Consider the following 19,127-nt stretch of genomic DNA (forward strand, 5'->3'; position numbering starts at 1 on the left):
GAAGCCTGAGCAATCTGACAGCAACTTTCACAGTTTACTTTGGACAGCAAATTACCTGTGCAGCATTCTTTAAATTAGAGACAACGTCACATCTCTAGATATTCTGAGGACTGGGTGCCTAAACACATTTTAAATCAACACTTCATCAGGAACAGAGGTATGAATTTCCACAGAAGTGGGGCTTCGGTCCATTGGCCACTCTCCTGGCTGAGGCCCAGCTTCCCTGGCAATGGGGAGTAGCAGGGAATGGACTGTTCAAAGGGCTGGCTCCACTGCATGGCAACAGGTGAAATCTGGAGCTTTTAGAAAAGCACTTGAGCATAAATTTTACTTAAAAACATACTTTAGACTCGCTGAATCTATACTTTCAGTGAAGCTTTAACTACGTTAAGAGCTTCCAAATGCAGGGATAGACTACATCTTAACTGAGGGGAGGGGTGGGCAGGTTCACCTTGAGCTCTGCAGTCCCCCCACCTGGGCAAGGCTATGAGGGTTGTGCACAGGTACCCCTGCCCCTCTGCCTGACTGCTGGTAACCACGAGGCAGCAGGCAGAAAGGGGAACTGAGGAAACTTCAGCAATTTTCAAAAGCAGAGATGTGCCCCCACATGTGGGAGGCAGCTCAGCATCCTCAGTTGCAGCTGAGGCACAAGCTGCTGACAGGATCTGTGCACAGCCCTAGATATGGATACTGGCAAAGGCCATCCTGAATAAAAACTTATTTTGCTAGAGGTTCTTAACAAAAGCATGCTAAAGAAAATAACTCAGTCAAGGAAAGGCAAGGCAGAGACTTCTCTTGCTCTGCCTGCTCCATTCCTTTTCATAAGGGCCAGACAACAGATTTTAATTTTGCATAATATTCACTTGTAAAATGTTCTGTGGTAACAGGATAATAGAATTTCACATCCTACAACATGCTTCTTCCTCTCACAAATAGAAATACTCATATTTGGATTAATTATCAGAGTTACATTATCTATCAGACACAAGGCCATGAACTACAGTTCACTTCTCCCTTCCCCGTTCTCACTTTCTCCTGAAGGCAGAAACACATGCCAAACATGCATTTAAACAAAAATCCATCTGCTTCCAAATACTTTAGATCTCAGCTGAGGTTACTGGTGCCAGAATGGGAACAATCTGTCAATGGACATTCTGCTCCCACTCAATAAAAGACCTGATCCTTGATAAAGGCCCCTGCCTATTGCCACAGTACAAACTATGTAAAGTTTGTAAAAAAGCACCGAGCTGAGCAACTTCATCTTAAATGGGTAACTTGAGTGTGATTTGGTAAAAAACCCCAAATCTGATATTTTTCTTCAAGTCTGTGAATGGAACAGGTGCCGATTCCCCATCTCACTGAATGAATGATGTCCATTCCTGACAAACTTTTCCTGACTGTTTCCTCCCTCCCCAAAAGCAGTGCCATGTCCATGGATTACACACGTCTCACTCCAGGTTTACCCTAAATTACTTGGCACATGCCAAAGCACCTGTAGGTGTCTGCACAATCAGAGGTTCCACCGGCACAAGGGGCACTAGCCCCACAGGCACAACCACAGGCTGCCCTGGGAGAACTTCATCTGCTCTGTAGGATTTTAAAGTGGTTTTCTGGAAGGCTTAGAAGAAGAGCGGGAAGATGCTGGTGGTGGTTGGTTAAACCTCACTCTGTCAGGGAAGAGAAGGAACAGCATTGGGATCGTCATGGGGGCTCCACTTCTGGGACCACTTACTTTAGGCACAGACCTCCTACCTGTTCCCTCGCACCCACCACGTCCTGTCAGATGACCCTTTTGTCCCTCAGACATGCACTGACTGCTTGGCCATCTGTGTCCGCACGGAGCCAGTGAGGTAATCCAGCAGTGAGCCATTCCCAACCTCGCTCCCTCCGACCCACTGATTGAAATTCAGAGCACAGACACATAATCGGGTCAAGCCCAAAAAAAGAGCGCTTTGGGCTCATGTGTCACAAATCAGTCTGGTCCCTTCAAACAGCACACCAGATTAGAACAAGCACCCGAACAAACCAGAGCGGAAAACCCGCCGCTCTCTAAAGCTGGTTTCTAAAGCCCTAACAAATCGCTCCATCTTTCACTCATTTAAACTTTCCAAATGAGGGTCAATACGGTCCCCGAGCATCCAAATGCTAATGCGCTTAAGTGCGCTTAAGCAGCTTTCCAGAGTGAATGGGCCAAAGAAGGGCTCGAAAAGACACGGCAGAGTTACTGTCACTGTCAAAAAGTCATTGTAGCCACCCCCAGAGTGGTTGCAATTCAACAAATTCATGATTTCTGTCTGTTAAAGGCATCTGCTTGAGAACATTTTTTTCCCTGAGCTGCTTTATCTCCCAACTTCAGTCCGTCTCCAAAAGAAAAACCCCTCGATCGACTCTTGAGAACCGATACAGAGAAAGGACCCACATACCTTATTGCTTTCAAATTTCACATGCACAAAAAGTTACCTTATTCACAGACAAAAGTGATTGGGCAAAGGTTCATTTCTTATACAAGCTGGAGCACTCCTTTTTTCCTCCTCCTTTCAATTTCTACACAGTCGTAGTCACCCAAGCAGAAAACTTTCGGGACCATGTGCCTTTTTAGGCAAGTCTGCTTATGAAGGGGTTTTTTGTTGCTAGTAAAGAAAATCAAAATGCTATGAAAACCCACTGTTCCTTGCCGAGTATTCCCTCAAAGGTACTCTTTTACAAGGGCAGAAGAGGGGAAATCAGATATCAAAACTCAACATAACTGATTTTTTTTTTAATATTTTTTCTTTGGAAATAAGATTTGGTTAAAAAGCTTGCAGGAGAGCTGCATTCAGAGGTGAGAGACAGCTAAGTATCCAGCCTTTCCCTAGCAAACACAGCTTTGTCTCATTCCTATTTTCCCATTACTCCACACAGGTAGATGCTTCATAGTACTTTTGAAAAAATCTTTTGTGATAATTTATGTGTATTGAATTGTAAAACATAACAACAACTTTCCTGACAATGGCCTTGGGATGTAGAAACGACGTCCTGTTGGGCAAAGCTAGGAGGGAATGTTTTTTTATACTGGCAAGAGACAAAACTGTAATTTCTCCTAAACTTGGCAATCCTCAGAAATGGAAAGCTTGTTGATTTACCACATAATACACCTTCAAAATGCACCTGCTCCCCCATACACACCACACAGCCAAGTGTTTCAGACTGTATTTCTGCACACCTACAGTAAAAACAATTGTGTTATATATATATAAAGCATACGACAGTCTATAATATATTTTACATTCTGTTTGTATGGAAGCACTGTGAGCAGCTGTGGACCACACTGCTGCTTCCCGCTCAGCTGAAAACTGCAGCTGATTTTTCACTGATTTCACACTCCTGCTTTCTGAACAGCCTCGAGACTGAGTCCACCTCTTAATGTGTGAGATATTACATGCTTGTAAGTACTTAAAAAAAAAACTTTTTTTGGGAAAAAAACACCAAAAACATGGTATCCAAGCACTCATCCTGTGCTATTTCACCTGTCTACTGATGCTAAAGATGTGTATTATTTTTCCCAATTATTTGAATACTTTTCTTAGGACTTATTATTACTTTGAATTCTTCTAAAAAAAAAAAAAAGAAAGTAGAAAATATACATTGCTCTTTTATAATTAAGAAAGTTCAGCAGTAGTTGCCATTGCAATTTGCAGTGAGCTGCACGGATTGACACAGACATGTTTGTGGTCATGAGTGCCAGGAGAGAAGTGCAGAGTCTTGAAGACTGCTAACAGGAGCCAGGTGAAATAAGGTCTTGAGCACATGAGCAACCAAATCAATTAAATTTAAGATATTTCATTTTATTCCAGTTACATACTCTGTGGGTTCTGGCAGGACAGAAAAGACAGACAGACATGTATCATCTAATTATGACAGTCTTCTTCTGAAATGCTGCTCAAGACTCAAAATCAATCTGAAACATTAAATTAGGATAATCAAATGCTTTTTTATTATTATCTGGATGCAAATTGTATTTGAAATAATCAGCAAGGTAAAAGATTTGCTACTTTGCAAATAACAGGAATGTGACTTGTTTGGGCTCCTTTCCTGTGAGGGGCTGATACAATTTCCTGGATATTGGGAATACACCACCAGCAAATTCACCAAATCACATGATGTAAGAGAAATAAAATTTGCAAGTGAGAAAAAACAAAGTTAAATGTAACTTTCTGAGTCAATGGGAGGTGAGCATTTAGCTATAGGACAGGTAACACTGGTTTTCAAACTCTACCCACCCCTGAAATGGAGGTTCATTGTAGCTGATTTTTCAGAGCCATGCAGAGGTTTTTGGCCTCACAGATGCTGCAAACGTCAGGGGCATCACCGGGCTCAGTCCCCCAGGGTGCAGCAATCAAACCCTATCTGAGAGGACAGACACTTCTATTGCAAAAATATCCTTTAGACTATATATTAACTTGTGTTAACTCTAACTGGGTGCAAATAGCAATAATGTCCCAGAGCAGTTACTACACTTGTAATACTAATAAGCTCTGAGGAGCAGGAATTGAACTCAGCAGTGACATAAATATTACTTGAATAAAGAACAAATACAAACAAGTATTAATGAGAAGCCACTTAAAGTATCTCTATGGAAAATTACTTTCTCTTGGGATGTTTTCAGAGGAGTCAGCTCATGTCTAGGGGCGCAGAGGTGGCAGAGGAGCCAGGTGGAAGGAGAGTGGGATGCCCTGCAGCTCATGTGCCCTGTGCATGGCTCTCCTTCTGAGGGCACATCACTGCCCACGACATGATCCTGCTGTGCCTGTACCATGTCAGGATTGAACCTCACAGGCAGACTGCAGCAGCACCAGTGAGAGCCTGGCCCAGGAGACCCCCTACGGCATCGTTCTAGCTCCCTCTGTACAGATCCCTCCCACTGATCTGTGGCACAGGGATATTCTGGGATTTTTTAAAATGCCTCTTTGGGTGGTGTTTGTGACCAAAAAAGCTCAGCACCAGAACATTATCCTCATGTCCCACTTGTCCCAAAGATCTCCTGCCTCCCTATAATAAATGATCCCCTGGAAACAGCTTGCCTTTCTTTGGTCTCAACCACAGTACATTGCTATAGACCCAGCCCAGGCAGGGAAGGGCATCAGAGCAGTCAGTCCAGTGCTGGAATGGCTGGCTCGGTCCTGGAATGGCCAGCCTGGTGCTGGAATGGCTTGCTCAGTGCTGGAATGGCCAGCCCAGTGCCACGTGTTGGAGGCACAGCCTGTCCTTCTCTAGGTCTGGAGGGAGCCCCGAGGTCCCTCACTGTGGCCCCAGGCCTCAGCAGCTTTGCTCTGTGCCAACAACCGGTGGCAATGACAACTCTCTTTTTAATTACCTTCTTCAGAAAATAATCTGAATTAAATTCAAAAGGCCTCTGCCTCTGATTCCCCAAGATTACAGATCAAGCTAGAATTCCTTTTCCATCAGATATATTCACCTGCATGCTGACTACCTTCTCATTTTCTCTCTCTCACTCTCTGGTCAGGTTGCACATCTTTTTCCATTCCCTCATTTTGTTTCCCTGACTATGTTCTCAAGCCCGGGTGCAGTGAAGTATCTAAACACTGATTCACAAACAATTCACCAGGAGCTTTCTGGCACCTGTGTGAATCAGGACATGGAACTGTGTGGGCCTCTGCGGACAAAGGTAAAGGGGCTCCCCTGCCCCCTTTTTAAGGTCTAAGTATAAATTCACTTGCTGACATTGATAATGTACATTCAGGACTTTGATCAGATCCGGATAAACCCACAGCCCTACAAGAGCTGGAACTTGGAAGCAGTGTGCTAGAAAAATCCCTTCCCTCCTCCTGTCCATCCCTCTAATAATTTTGTTTCACTACTTGATGTCAAGTAGTCCTGGAGATGTTTTCAAAGACAATTATTTGCTTTTTCATATAACAGGAACAGGAACAGTCCAACTGGTCCTAGGGAAATCCTCTGCATATATGCAATATATGCTGTCTTGTCCCATAAGGTGTGAACCTCTTCAGATTTACTCAGACATACTATTATTTCTCTTCCATTATTTTTTCTGCTTTGGCCAAGCAGCAGTACCAGTTTGAAAAATTCCTTGTTGGAAACCTTCAGAGCACTTACACTTTTTCACTCCAGCTGACCAAGCAGAGGACTGGGTGTATTGTTTCTGTTCAGGAAAGACTTTGGTGAAGCACACAGAATCTGTGATGAAAGTCTATTTCTGTAGAGAAATGTAAAATCCTCTGTTCTCCTGAATTCAGGAGGAATGAAATGAGAGGCAGCTCCTCTCCTTGTAGCTAAGCTTGCTTTTCTCTATCTTGCAGACTAAGAACCTCTGTTTCTTTTCATTTTAAAAGCAAAACAGTTTGTGAACCCCATCTGCTCCCATGTGCCTTGCAATTGCCTTTGTTTTGAGCGGTAACATTTGCCTGTGTTTGTGCTGATGGTGTTTGTGTTTCTGCTGCCTCCAAATGTCATGGTTTCTTACAGCCATAAGAAATTAAACACGGGAGCAGTAACACTGAGTAGCAAAAATTTAAGCCAACATCTAAGAAATTTCTTTGGTGCTTCTTGACTCCCTTCCAGAACTGGACACTGCAGGTTCCCAGGTAACTGGAGTCTGTCAGCCTCATCCTCCTTAACCCTCACAGGGAGTCCTGACCCAGCGCATTGGGACTGCAGGCACAGCCAGCCCCTTGCTTCCATCTGACTTCAGCACAGGCTCAGAAACACTCCCAACCAGCACTGCCAAAAGGAGTAAATTCATGAGTTTGTCCTTTAAATTAATGGAGAGTTTTGTACAAGATCAATGGTATGACACAGCTCAAGATCAAGGCTTTACCTCTGGAGAGTGTGAGCCTTTGGCTCCCACAAAGTAGACTCCCAGCAGTAGCTATCATCAGGAGCTGACTTCTGAAACATGAAATGTTGGGCAATTCTGAAATCAAACCATGTATGTACTTAAAATCTAGATGCCTTTACGCAGCTACTGAATACTTTTAATGACAAAATTAGAAATATAAAGGAGTAAAAAACTTGTTTCTTCTTCCTGTTATGCAAAACAGAAAAAAAAATTAGTCCCTTAAACAAAGACAGAATTGAGATGCAGAATAGGAAAGTGACTTGCATGAGGCATGAGCGCATTGTGGGCTGCCAGCAGCTGAGGCCTGGGCTCTTGCTAAGCCTGAGCACAACTGTGGGATGGACAGGTGGCTTCCAGGATGGACATGTGCCCTCCAGGATGGACTTGTGCCATTCAGGTCATCAGCTTGTCACAATCATGAACAGCAAAGTGGGAGAGATGCCCATGTTTCTTCTACTGTTTCCTGTCTACGGGAAAAAACCACCCTTCCTCCAAGTTAACTTTACTTTTTAAGGAAACAAACATGACAGGAAAATAATTTCCATCTCATGTATCTGTTTTCCGGACCTGAACAAGCTGGGAATGCAAAATTCACTGTGTTGATAACTGAAAAATGCTGTATGGTGTTATGGTGAGACTAAAACCTGGCTGACCAGGTGATGCCCTGCTGATGCAGCATGTGGACCATTTCCTTGCCGTATTTTTCCCCTTTTTTTCCCGTTTGTCCAGCCTCTCTGACTCAACTACTTTTCATCCTGCCATATCTCATTCATTTCTCATCGATGTACTCCCTGTCTCGTTCCACATCATTTGTTCCTTTATTCACGTTTGAAATGGAATATCAGTCCAGCAGCCTGTAAGTTCAAATAATCCTTTTCAGCTAGTTATGTTCAAATAGGTCGGAGAACCATGAGGTGGGACTGCTGAACTGTGCCTCTCCCATCGCTGTGGTCATGCAGGTGCCAAGTACCTGGCTGTGGCAGCACCCTGACCCCTCTGAACAGCAGGGCTGTCCCCAGGCACGTTGCCCACCAGTTCTCTTCAAAAAGACCCAAATCATCATGGAGTACTCCCATTTCCAGGAGCCCTTATTCACACATTGAAGTAAATGTTTTTTGGACAAAATGATATCTTTGTAAAATACTGTGCTGAGTGTAGATCCAAGGTTTGCTATATCCTCCCTGATGAAGGGTAAAACGGACAGACAGATCAGCCTGTGTACACACCCCACTCCCAATAACGACTGGCAACACATAGAAACAGCTGTGGGGTAAAACAGTTGGTGTGGAGAGAGGAAACAAGGTGGCATATTCTATGTACCACCTCTCTTCACGATCCTGGTAAGGCAGCTCTGCATCCCCTCTGGTGTGGTTTGGGATGGTGTGAGAAGGACGAGTTGTGCAGCACTGCAATATTCAACACTCCCTAGGGCATGGCCTTCACTGAGAGGTCCAAAGCTCAGCTGCCGACCAACAACAGCCCTCAGCCAGCTATTGAGACACAGCTGATCAGAGAAAGACTTGGAGGACCAGCAACTTCATAGCACTGGCTGGGGATCCAGAGGGATTTAATCCTGCAATGGATGCTGATCCCTGGTTCACTGGACCCTGGTGGGTGCCAGAGAGCACCGCTGAGTGAGGACAGAAAGCTGTGCCAGAAGTGTGACTACCAGGGCCCTCCTGCTTGTAAGGACCAGTGACCCTCTGGAAGGGATGGGACCCAACTGGGTCAACAACCAGAAAGCCCAATTCTAAAGAGTTTCTGAAACATAGATGAAATTTTTTTCCTTAAAGCAAATCAGGATTCAAACATGCTGAGAAACACAGAAGAAACAGAGAGCTCCCAAGTACGCTAAGAGAGGGAAAAATGCGAGTTCAGAAGTGTTAACGCAGCATCACTTAGAACTCACAGCTGGGGCTGGCTGCTGAAGTGCTATTCTTTCTGCTGTATCTTTAAGTGCTGTTAAATTCATTTGTCACTTGATCGAAAGCCAACAGGCTACAAATCTCCCAAGCCCCTCTCGCGCTGAATAGTGACAGGAGGATTCTGTTCGGCCGTCAGGAAACATTTGTGCGCGGCTCTGTCCGCAGTCGTACACGCCACTTTAACTCATCTGCCTCCCCATTCTCCACAGCCCGGGAGGACAAATTGCTCACTGTGGCTCCCTTTCAGAGGCAGCACAGCGCGCAAAGAATCATGACTGAGCAGAAACACAAGGAACAGGCACATAAAAATTCATCACTTTGGCCTCCTGACCTCTTGCCACTGGATTTGGCAAACCCCGTCTCAAAAAGTAGCACCGAGGGAGAGCTAAGCAGAGCGGCTGAGTGAAATTACTGACAAAAAATATCTTGGACACAGGAAAACCCCACCAGATGCTTCATTGTCTTTGCAGAGAAGTGGTGCTGAAAAAGGGGGTGATCTACCACATGGCATATTGGGTGGAATAAGTAGTGCCATTGTTTCAGGGCAGCTCTGTCACTTTACTGACCGCAATACAAAGAGGTGTAAAGCAAGATTTAATCCTGACTTTTTAGTCAGCAGATTAAAACCAATCATGCCAGATGTCCACAAGACTGTTTAACATACAGAAAGCTTTTTCATACTCTACAAAAAAGTGAAAGCTGTAATAACTTCTTCTTTATTTCCTCTAGAGAGGCCTTTTTCACTCACTTTTAGTCAGAAAAAAGGGAGATGTTGTAATGGATTTTAAGATGTGCTATTAATTTTTACTCTAGGCTTTGCTCTTTTCCCTTTTGAGACAAACAAAGTAGATTCTTTTACCCATCCAAAATCAGACAGGTAGGCCAAAGAAAACTGCTGGTATAAAAAAGCTATGATTTCAAAAAGAATTTAAACCCATTAAGACCAGAAATGGGCGTTATCAGCAGTGTTAAAGTTCCTCTCCATAATACTTGAAGCAGTGCAAGACATGAAGATGTGGTGGTCATGCTGAGAAAGACAGATTATCCCTTTGCCCCCCAAACTGGAACTGTGCTGGTGTGACTTTGTGCCCAGGTGTCTCCTCACACCTGGTCTGAGATGTGCTCTGCTGCCTGCCTGGAGCAGGAGCACAGGGACACACGGTAGCCTTGGGGCTGGCAGGACCCCCAGGGACCCCTGGGTGTAAGAAACCTCTCAGGGCCAGCACTCCAGGGGCAGGTCCCCTCTGTGCCCCAGACATGGGCTGGCAGGGAATGTCACCTCCACAGCCACTCCTGCAGTGGGACCCAGAACCCTGACCAAGGTCACTGCAAGTTAAACTTGAGTGCTCATAAGTGATATTCCTATTTAAAAGTACTCACAGAGTGCTCTTCCTTAAACTCACCTACAAAACTGCTACACAATTTGCAGTGTTGCAGCTTTCTCCTTTTTCTATTTATAAACAAATTAATATCCATAAGTATTACAATACAGGATATAAATTCAATACTTATTGTACTTCTAAAACATGTTTAGCAATTTTTCCCACTATATTACCAAAGTGGAAAAAAGTCTGCATATTAGTGCCCCGCCCTGAATTTCCATAGCCAAAAATGCTGATAAATTCAACAAAACTCGGAATGTACACTTGATTTCTCATATTAAATTGCAAAATAATGTATGCATGCAAGAAAAATAATTGAGTTCTCTTTGGAAAAAAGCTATAGAAAAAAATATATGTCCTTAAAATATATAATTTGGCAGCAAGAGAACGCCTTGCTTGGCATCCCTTATCTATCAGTTGCCTTGGAAAAAGTACAACTTACATATTGCATTTGTTTTCTTGTCATGTGCTTTAACAAAATCCTCATTACTAAGCTTCTAAAATAAAAGCAACCATCTTAGTGCATCCTTGACCTACACCAGCACTGTTAAGCTTAATTTCATACCTCACAGAGACCTAAGTGAAAAGTTAAGATAAACCAGACAGATTAGCAAGGCACTGCCTTAGCTCTGCTGACACTAAGTTAGGGACAGGCACAGTTTTTTCCTGGCTGCTTAGTCCTTTCAGAGAACACCTGTAAGACACCTGTAGCTCTTCCTGCTGTGTCACTGCAGGAGGGGAGGACAGTGCTGAGCTGCCCAGACAGCTGTGTGTGAGCACAGTTCTTCCCTCCTCCTGCACCTGAACTGCTCTGCATCCTTCCAAACCAGGGGGCCACTTCTGGAACTCATGTCAGAAAAAGGATAAGTGTGTTTGGGCTGACCATGGTCTGCAGCACTATAAACCACAGACACAGTTACACGCATAGTACTGTGCTTCCTTCCTGAGAAATGTGTTTCATTAGGTTAAATAAGCTGCACCATTTGTCTTTTTCATCATCATCCTTACTGTATTCCTTGCAGGTCTCGTGTCATACAACCTAATGATTCTGTGATTCTATATTGACCATTTTGGCCAGGTAGACACCTCCAGTACTGCTTCTCTTTTCCCCAGTGCATTATGGTGGCTGAAAGGTGTAAAACAAGCCTTAAAGCTTCTGGCCCCTCTCTCTTGTACTGAAGGGACACAGGCAGGCATCACAGTGAAGATGATGGTATTTTCTGTGTTACAAAGCTCTCAAGCTACCTAACAGTAATAAGTCAACTAAGTGTAAATCTGACTAAGGGATTTCTGCCATTTAAACACTTATTTCACCACTATGTATTCCAGGCTGGAATCTGCACAATTTTAAAATGACAATTCTACTCCTACTTCTGAATTTCTTCAATCAAGTCTTGTGGGTGGCCCTCAAGATACATTTTACCAATTTTTCATGCCCATCCCTCGAAATGTGACCCTGCTCCTGCGCTTTTATCTCTCTGACAACTTCACACAGGAAAACATGCAGCCCCTCTGATAGCATGAAATCGGAAACAATAGCCTCTGGAAACAAAGGGGAGGAGGGAGGTAGGATACAGTCCAGGTCCTCACTGATTTTAGGCACAAACAGATGTTCATAGGACCCGATATCCTGAGCAAGCTGAAAGGAAAAGCTTGTAAAAGAAATGGACCTTAAAAACAATGTATTGAAGAGCTTTAAATAAAGGCAAAGGGAAAGCAATATGGCTTTCACTGATAAATCTCAGCAAAGAAAACCAAAGTGGCACCATGAATTTCAATGATGCATTTTTCTTTCTCAATGAACTCTACAGCTCATTTTGAAATCTCCAAATTGCTCAAATCTCAACTTAGTTTACAAGTCTCCCATAGCCATTAAAAGATTACAATACAGGCATTTCTATTTCTCGTAACTAATCACCAGAGCTGGGAACACCCAGCGAAGCCCTGAAATATAGGCTAATGCCATTATTTTAAAAGCTGCTTATAGCTCAACAAAGAGGAATATGCTGAAAGAATCTTGATTGGAAAAAATCTTAGACTAGCTGTTGGAACAAATTATGTTCAATCTCCTGCTCTTTTCATGTGCACTATTTCAAACTCAAAAGCCCCATGGAAAGAATCCCTGAAGCGCTGTCCTGAATTGGACCCGGGTTCTGTTTCACAAAAGCCAAAACGCACCATTTACAAACGAAACAAAGTGTGGAATCACTTCTCCGACTGAAGTTTCTGCTTTTGTGATTAAAACTTTCTTCCTCTCTCTTGAAGAGCCTGCCATCCAAAAGGCCCCATGCCATGCTCCAATGCACAAAATACATGGATTCATTACAGGAGAAAAAAAAACCCTGAAAAATTTGGCACAAAGGCGGGTGCATAGCTTAAGTCCTGTTTAGGGTAGCCCTCACTTGAACTCCGCTCATTTGCACAGATTTTACCTATTGATTGTCCCTATCAGGGATACAGTGGATGGCTAAAAGGAATGTTCCATCAGCTGCTTGTGGTCAGGTGCAGATTTAACTTGGTGATTAGCATCAGTGAAATGCACATTGTAAAGAAATAAAGAAGTGGTATCTTCCTTCACCAGCATCAAACTCAGTAGAAATTATTTTAATGACAAGCAAAGCTGAGACCAAAGTTATCTAAGTCTGCTCAGGAAGCTTTAAGAAATCACGAGCCAAAGCTACAGCCAGAAGTGACCATGCATTTGTCTTGCCTAATCATATACACCAGACCCTACATCGCACCAATTTCCTCTTGAACTGAAGCAAATGGCACCTCTTTGACTAAAACATACTTTCAAAAAGGCTTAACCTCTTGGAAAGACATGGCACACTCACCAATTCCTCTGGCAGCTGCTCCAGAAAAAGAAGCTCCTATTAATCACTCCCGTGGCTAATTTCCCATGTATGATTTTTCATTTTAAATTGTCCTTTAGCAGCTTCTAAACGTCACTTAGACATAGAAGGAAGGGGACACTGCTGTAAACACATCAGAGTGTGAGACCGCAGCCTTCTGACTGCACATTCCCAGGAAATCCTGCGCCCAACAGCCAGGGTTAACCTGAGTGCAGGTCTAAGGAAGCCTGGCTCAGCACACCTGGCCCTACGAGCTCTGAAAGAAGACTCCTCCTTGGCACCCAGACCCGGCCTAGGGTCTGGGTAAGAGGACACAGGGCCTTGCTCTCTCTCCTGTCACACCAAATGATGCCTTTGCAATACACGCAGTGGAGGTACGAGATGGATTTCAATACACCAGCTTGGCAGCCACATGCAAAACCAAATTCCCAATTAAAAAAACATACCTAAAGATGCCAGACTGATTATGCCATGGCATTGCCATGGGAGCTGAGCTCGAGCTGTTTGCCCTGCCTCCTACTGTTCTGCCAGTGACCCCTTGTTGGTGCTTCTGCCTGTGCAACACAGCCCAGCACAAATTTAAACATGATGTTTTCAGAACTCATCTTGCCATAGGATCATTTGATTTCACTTCACCACTTTCATCCAAGCTGTTAATCTCACAAGAAACTGTCTTATTCAACCAAGTTTTATGGCTGCATTTTATCCTTCAATTTTTTTCTCACTACCAATTCTTCCATTAGTTTCCCTGAAATGAATGTCTAAGCTAACGAGTCTTCAGCTAATGAGAATCTTGCTCAGTGCTTCCCTCCCTTCTTTCCTCTTAACTACAGGAAGAAATCTATCACTCTTCTAGCATTCTGCAATGTCCCAGGTACTCCAGTTTGTTCTAAACCAACTTTAAAGTCTGTTGGCTACAGATGAGCAATTATAGTTGGTCAGTCTTAAACTCCTTCTGACTATGACTGATCTAACAGTCAGGAAACATCACCCAGGCATTGGTGGCTCAAAGCTTTCCTTCTTTTTGAAATTATACAGAGATATGTCAAGGTAAAGAGATTTCCAGTACATTCCTGGAAAACATTAATGATTTTTCTACTACCAGATGTGAGCAGAATTCTTGAACATTTCACTTGGGTACAATACTGACACCTTGTCAATTCAGTACTTGTTAAAACCGCAAAAATAAAGGACAGAAATTAAAAATAAATCTTGCTGGCTCATCAATGACATTTACAAGTGGGGTAATACTGGAAAGCGTTACCCTTGATAAGCCTTCCACACCTACTGAAAAGAGGTTCTCATATTTATGTAGTGGATACTCACTACTCATTATCTCGACTTTTGGATTGTCGTCAGGTATTTCAGAGTGAGAAAACCAAGACAGACTAGGCTTTTGAATGGCACTGAAAGAATGCTTTTTCTGCATGACTGCTAATACTGTAGTATTATTTGTAATTGCAGTACTGAACTATCCGTAACAACGTGATTTCAGAACTGTATGAACTAAACAACAAATGTGGTTTGCACTAACTGTGACATGTTTACTCCATAAGGGACATCCTTTAACTTCTCAGAAGTATACTCACAAGAAATTCATCTGCCCGTATTAAAGGATTTTAAAATTACCATATAAAACCATGATAAATTAGTACACAGAGCTGCTCAGATAAAAAACTGTAATAAACAGGCTTTGATGCAAGTTCCATTTAGTTCTAGAGAAATTATCAAAGGTGAGAACAATGTTAATGGTAACAGCCTACATATATCCATCTGTACTTCTCAGTGCACGCTCACGGCTGTAAAAAATTCTGCAAGTTATTGGCAAAAAATCAACTGAAACAGCCAACTCTATAGAAATCATTGGCAGAAATTGCCCTTCATTTCAATGGTCTCAGGTTTTACCAGAAATTCTGACAGCAAGGGGCCAACGCTGGCTGTTTGCTGCAGCACACACAATACGCAGCATCAGGCAGAGGTTTGAGCCTTCTGCAGAGTCTGACTACAATAGAATTACAGCCTTAATTTTGTCTACCCCTGCTTTTATTGTTTGTCATTGTTTCTTAGAGTTATTCTGCTGTCAATATTTGAAGAACAGAATCCTGTCTGGATATTGATTTCCTAAAGACTTTGAATCACTGCCTTCATAATGCATATATTTTAAGGCAAGTGCATGCAAAAGGTGGAGGTGAAGCTGCTTATTGAATTAAATCAATACAAGACACCATATTGGCAATTATCATCTAGTATTCATTTTATATAATGTAAAATACCTGGCAGACAGAAGAAAAACAAATTTCCATCCCACTTTGGCAATCTTTAATTTAAATCTCTTGTATACTCTGGACCTTTGGCTTGCTGAAGTTCAGCTGTTGTCACTCAAGCATTTAGCACACACTGCACTCTGTTCCAAGGATGGGATTGCACATCCTGTGGTTCCCACGGAAGGGAAGGCACAGAGAGCAGTGCAGCTGCACTCTGGAGATGCTTCTCCAAGGGCAGCTAAGGGGCTGTGCCGAGGAACTTCATGACTAAAAAAAACCCCAAATTACAGTGAGGGAGAAATATGAGATCCACATCAAAGTCCAACTCAATCCAGGTTATGTTTGTGTTCTGCAAGTTTAATGACAATACTACAGTTACACTGCATTCAGCTGAAAACAAAGAATTAAATCTGGTTTTTAACTTTCAGGGAAGTATTAGGGCTATATGAATAAAAGTAATCTAGAAATAGCATTATAGAAACATGTGATTTCCATAAAGAATTCACTCAGTGTATGCATTTCTTTACTGTCCCTAAGGGAGCAGGAGGATCCAAGTGCCAGAACAGGGTGAGGATTGGAGCTGGTTGGATGGAACCAGCAGCAATGTTCTGTAATCCCTTCTTGAGGCTGGATAGCAAACTAACAGTCTCTGCCCATCTGAGAGCTATTTGCTGTGCTCCAGAGTACACAGGCTGTGTGAGGGCTGGACAGGAGATGATGGGAATTGTCCCAGAGCCCCTGAGCAGCCCCCCTGCACTGAACCGCGTGGGCAGGCTGAGTGCCGAGGCCTCGGCCTGTGTTCCCGACAACTCTGCCTGGCAGGGGCCAAGAAAGCTCAGGGAGATGTCTTCCCTCCAAGAGGCTGATTTCCACCCTTTTCTGGCAGGAAAGCAACAGAGGCTGAGCACCTCATTCTGTGACACTGAGGTGTGTCAGTGTGCTGCCTCTTCCCACTGCCTCTGTGTGGGATGGGGAGCACTGGGATTGGGAGTGTTGGGATGGGGAGCATCACCCAGTGTGTGCCAGGAAGGGGGGCCCTCACCTGAGGCATTCTGTGTGCCCCAAAAGAACCATGGCCCACTCCACAGTTTTTTCTCCCACCTTGAAGGAACAGTTTCCAAGGAGTACAAGGGAACTGATCCCTCAAACAGTTTTTATGTGGGCTCCAAGAGCGCCATCACAGAGGCTGAACTCAGAATCTACTCCTGTCAGGGGGCTGTCTCATGCATACTGTGTATTTCTCAACCTCTACCAGAAAGTGCTATTTAACTGTTAGTGTTTATTTGTCCCACTGAAAGGGCAAGTTACACAAGAGTGTGGAAAGTCAGCCACAAAGGAAACAACAAAAGCCAGCAGAAGCCAGATGAAACATGACTTTGAAGAAAGGTCTACATGGGTAATATACCTTGTTCTTCCAGAGGAAGACACCATGAAGGAAAATGGTAGTTTTCAAGGATTTTATTGGCATAGTCTTATCCATTAAAGAAAAAAAAAATCTATTCCATGATTGTTGAGAATAACATCAGACTGTATAGGTCAAAAATTGACTGACATCACTCTGGACAGGCACTATTGAGACACACAAAGAAGCTGTTGTGCCTTTAAGCTTATGGTACATTGCAACACAGTAAATGAAAAGCCACTATTATGAGGGGATGTTTATGTCAGTATCTGAAACAAATCTTCTTTTTACTAGGATAATACTGTCTTAAATTGTTAACTGTTGATCAGATAAACAACATGTGATAAAGATCCTATAATCTCTTTTCATACAATTGGTTTTAACCCCTTAACGGCTTTGCATATTTAAATATTCCACATTAATGAGCCTTGTGAAAGCTCATAAGAGCTGTAAATGACATCCTAACAGAGTTCTTGTGTAAGCAGTAATGGAATAATTGAGGATTACATCTTAAATAATGTGGAGATTAGAGGCTAAAATTTTCTCAAGAGATAAAGTCTCAGTCACTACCAGAACTTGAATCCTACTCCCCTCCCACTCTTTTGGCCTCTATATGAGAAGGAACAAATTTGATCTCCCTCGTCAGGCTGCAGATTTAAGAAATGTTTCACACAGTGAAGGACATGAGGAACCTCTCTGGCCATGTGGTACCAAAGGTTCCCCATTTCACAGAGGTGACACTTGCAAGGTGTTCTCCCAGTGGCCCTTCAGTCCTTCAGCAGGAGAACGGTCCCACCATCACCTCATTCCCTGTTCAGTTGAACTCCTACAGCCTACCCTCCAGCTAAGAAAATCCCCAGTTACTGAGTGTCTACGTTAGGGTAAAATAGCGCATACAGTTCACACTGAGTGTAACCAAAGAGCCTGGAGAGGGGTACGACTGCTCCTGAGCCCCCCTGCTCTCTGCCAATGGCTGGAGCCCTTTTACCTGACCTTGGAACACCTGAGGGAGAAACAGTGGAATTCAACATGTTAGCTCCTCCTTCCAGCTGCTGCTTCATTCACAGGAGGAAGAGAAAATCTTTAAAGGGTCTCCACTGAACAGACGCTGCACAAAGGGCCAGGAAGCTTTTCAGAATTTTTAAAAAACAATCCTTCTTTCCTTGGAGAAGGAGCAACCTAAATGTTATAGCAACTATTACAGTTGATTTCAGATTCCTGGGCTGCCATTTTGCATATTTTGCTTTGAAGTGTCAAATTCTCATCTCAGATTGGGACTGGGGAAAACGATACATTATGGGAAACTGTATTCTGAGAAAGGTAAAATTGCTGTCTGTATTACTAATACTAATAAAGACAGATTTGTGGCTACAGCATGTGGATTGAAAAATCAGCATTTCCTTTAATAACATACAAAATCATAAAATGCAATGAAGACCTGCATCGAACACAAATTTTTTAGAAATTACTACTGTGTGAGTCCTCCTCAGAGGGGCCAGGGAATAGAATCTGCTGGCCTGTTTCTTACCTCTTTGCTACAGAAATAACAAAGGAAGAACCATGAAGGAGATAAAAGTAAGGAGCAGCACATGCTTATTCCGTGGTGCTGAGCAGTTCAGGGTGTGTTTTCTGAACCTTCTTAAAATGAATACTGATATCTATGCTAATTTGCAGGGAAATAGGGACTTTCGGACCAGATCCATTTGCCTGTGAGGCAATGTTAGTGCTGAGAGGGCTGAAGAAGCTGGAAGAAAGAGAAACAAATCTGTCTGCTGAGGAGCTGTGCATGTCTGTATGTGCAGGCCTGCACTGTGAGGTACAATCCAACAATGTTTTGGACACCTTTATCTCAACAGCTCCATGGCAGAGATCCCATAAAGAACCAAATACGGGAGGACTTAAATTCTTCTTGCAAGGGCCAATCCAATAACTGGCTGATGAGTAAGCATTCAACTGTGGAAATAGGCATTTTTGTCATTTTTATGTATGTTTGAGTGGGATGGAATCAAGCAGAAATAATATAAAAGTGGATTTATTGAGTGATAATTACATACTGAGGAATGTGTTAAAGAAAAGGAAAGAAATGGGACAGGCAGGGACCTGAGAGCTACAAAGTACACTGAAGTTAGCAGGAGGTTGCAGTGTTAGAAGAATTTCGTTTGAGTACTAAACATAGTTGAAAAATTCAGTCTGGCAAGAGAATTTGTTCTGGTATGTGCTTTCTTTAAAAAAACCTGAATTAGAGTATTTCTTTGACTAATGACTGCACATTTTATTTACTCCTTGTCAAGCCACCAGGTTTATTTCCCTTAAACTTTACTAATATCTTTTTTTATTTAGAACCCCTTGAAAATCAGGAATGAATAAAGTTTGTAACGTGTCAAAAAGCTACTCTATCCCTGATAACAGTATGTCTTTCTGTCCTACACTGCAGCATCGAGGTATA

At 43.0% G+C, this 19,127-nt stretch overlaps 1 protein-coding gene across 1 annotated transcript in view; it reads right to left on the reverse strand.

Moving 5' to 3' along the window:
* The window catches only part of INPP5A (inositol polyphosphate-5-phosphatase A), a 147,290-nt gene that overhangs the window by 35,986 nt on the left and 92,177 nt on the right, over positions 1-19,127 (reverse strand). The gene's annotated exons all lie outside the window — the stretch shown is intronic.

This window comes from Corapipo altera, unplaced genomic scaffold, assembly GCF_003945725.1.
Source record: "Corapipo altera isolate COAL_440 unplaced genomic scaffold, ASM394572v1 180, whole genome shotgun sequence".
Taxonomy (NCBI): domain Eukaryota; kingdom Metazoa; phylum Chordata; class Aves; order Passeriformes; family Pipridae; genus Corapipo; species Corapipo altera.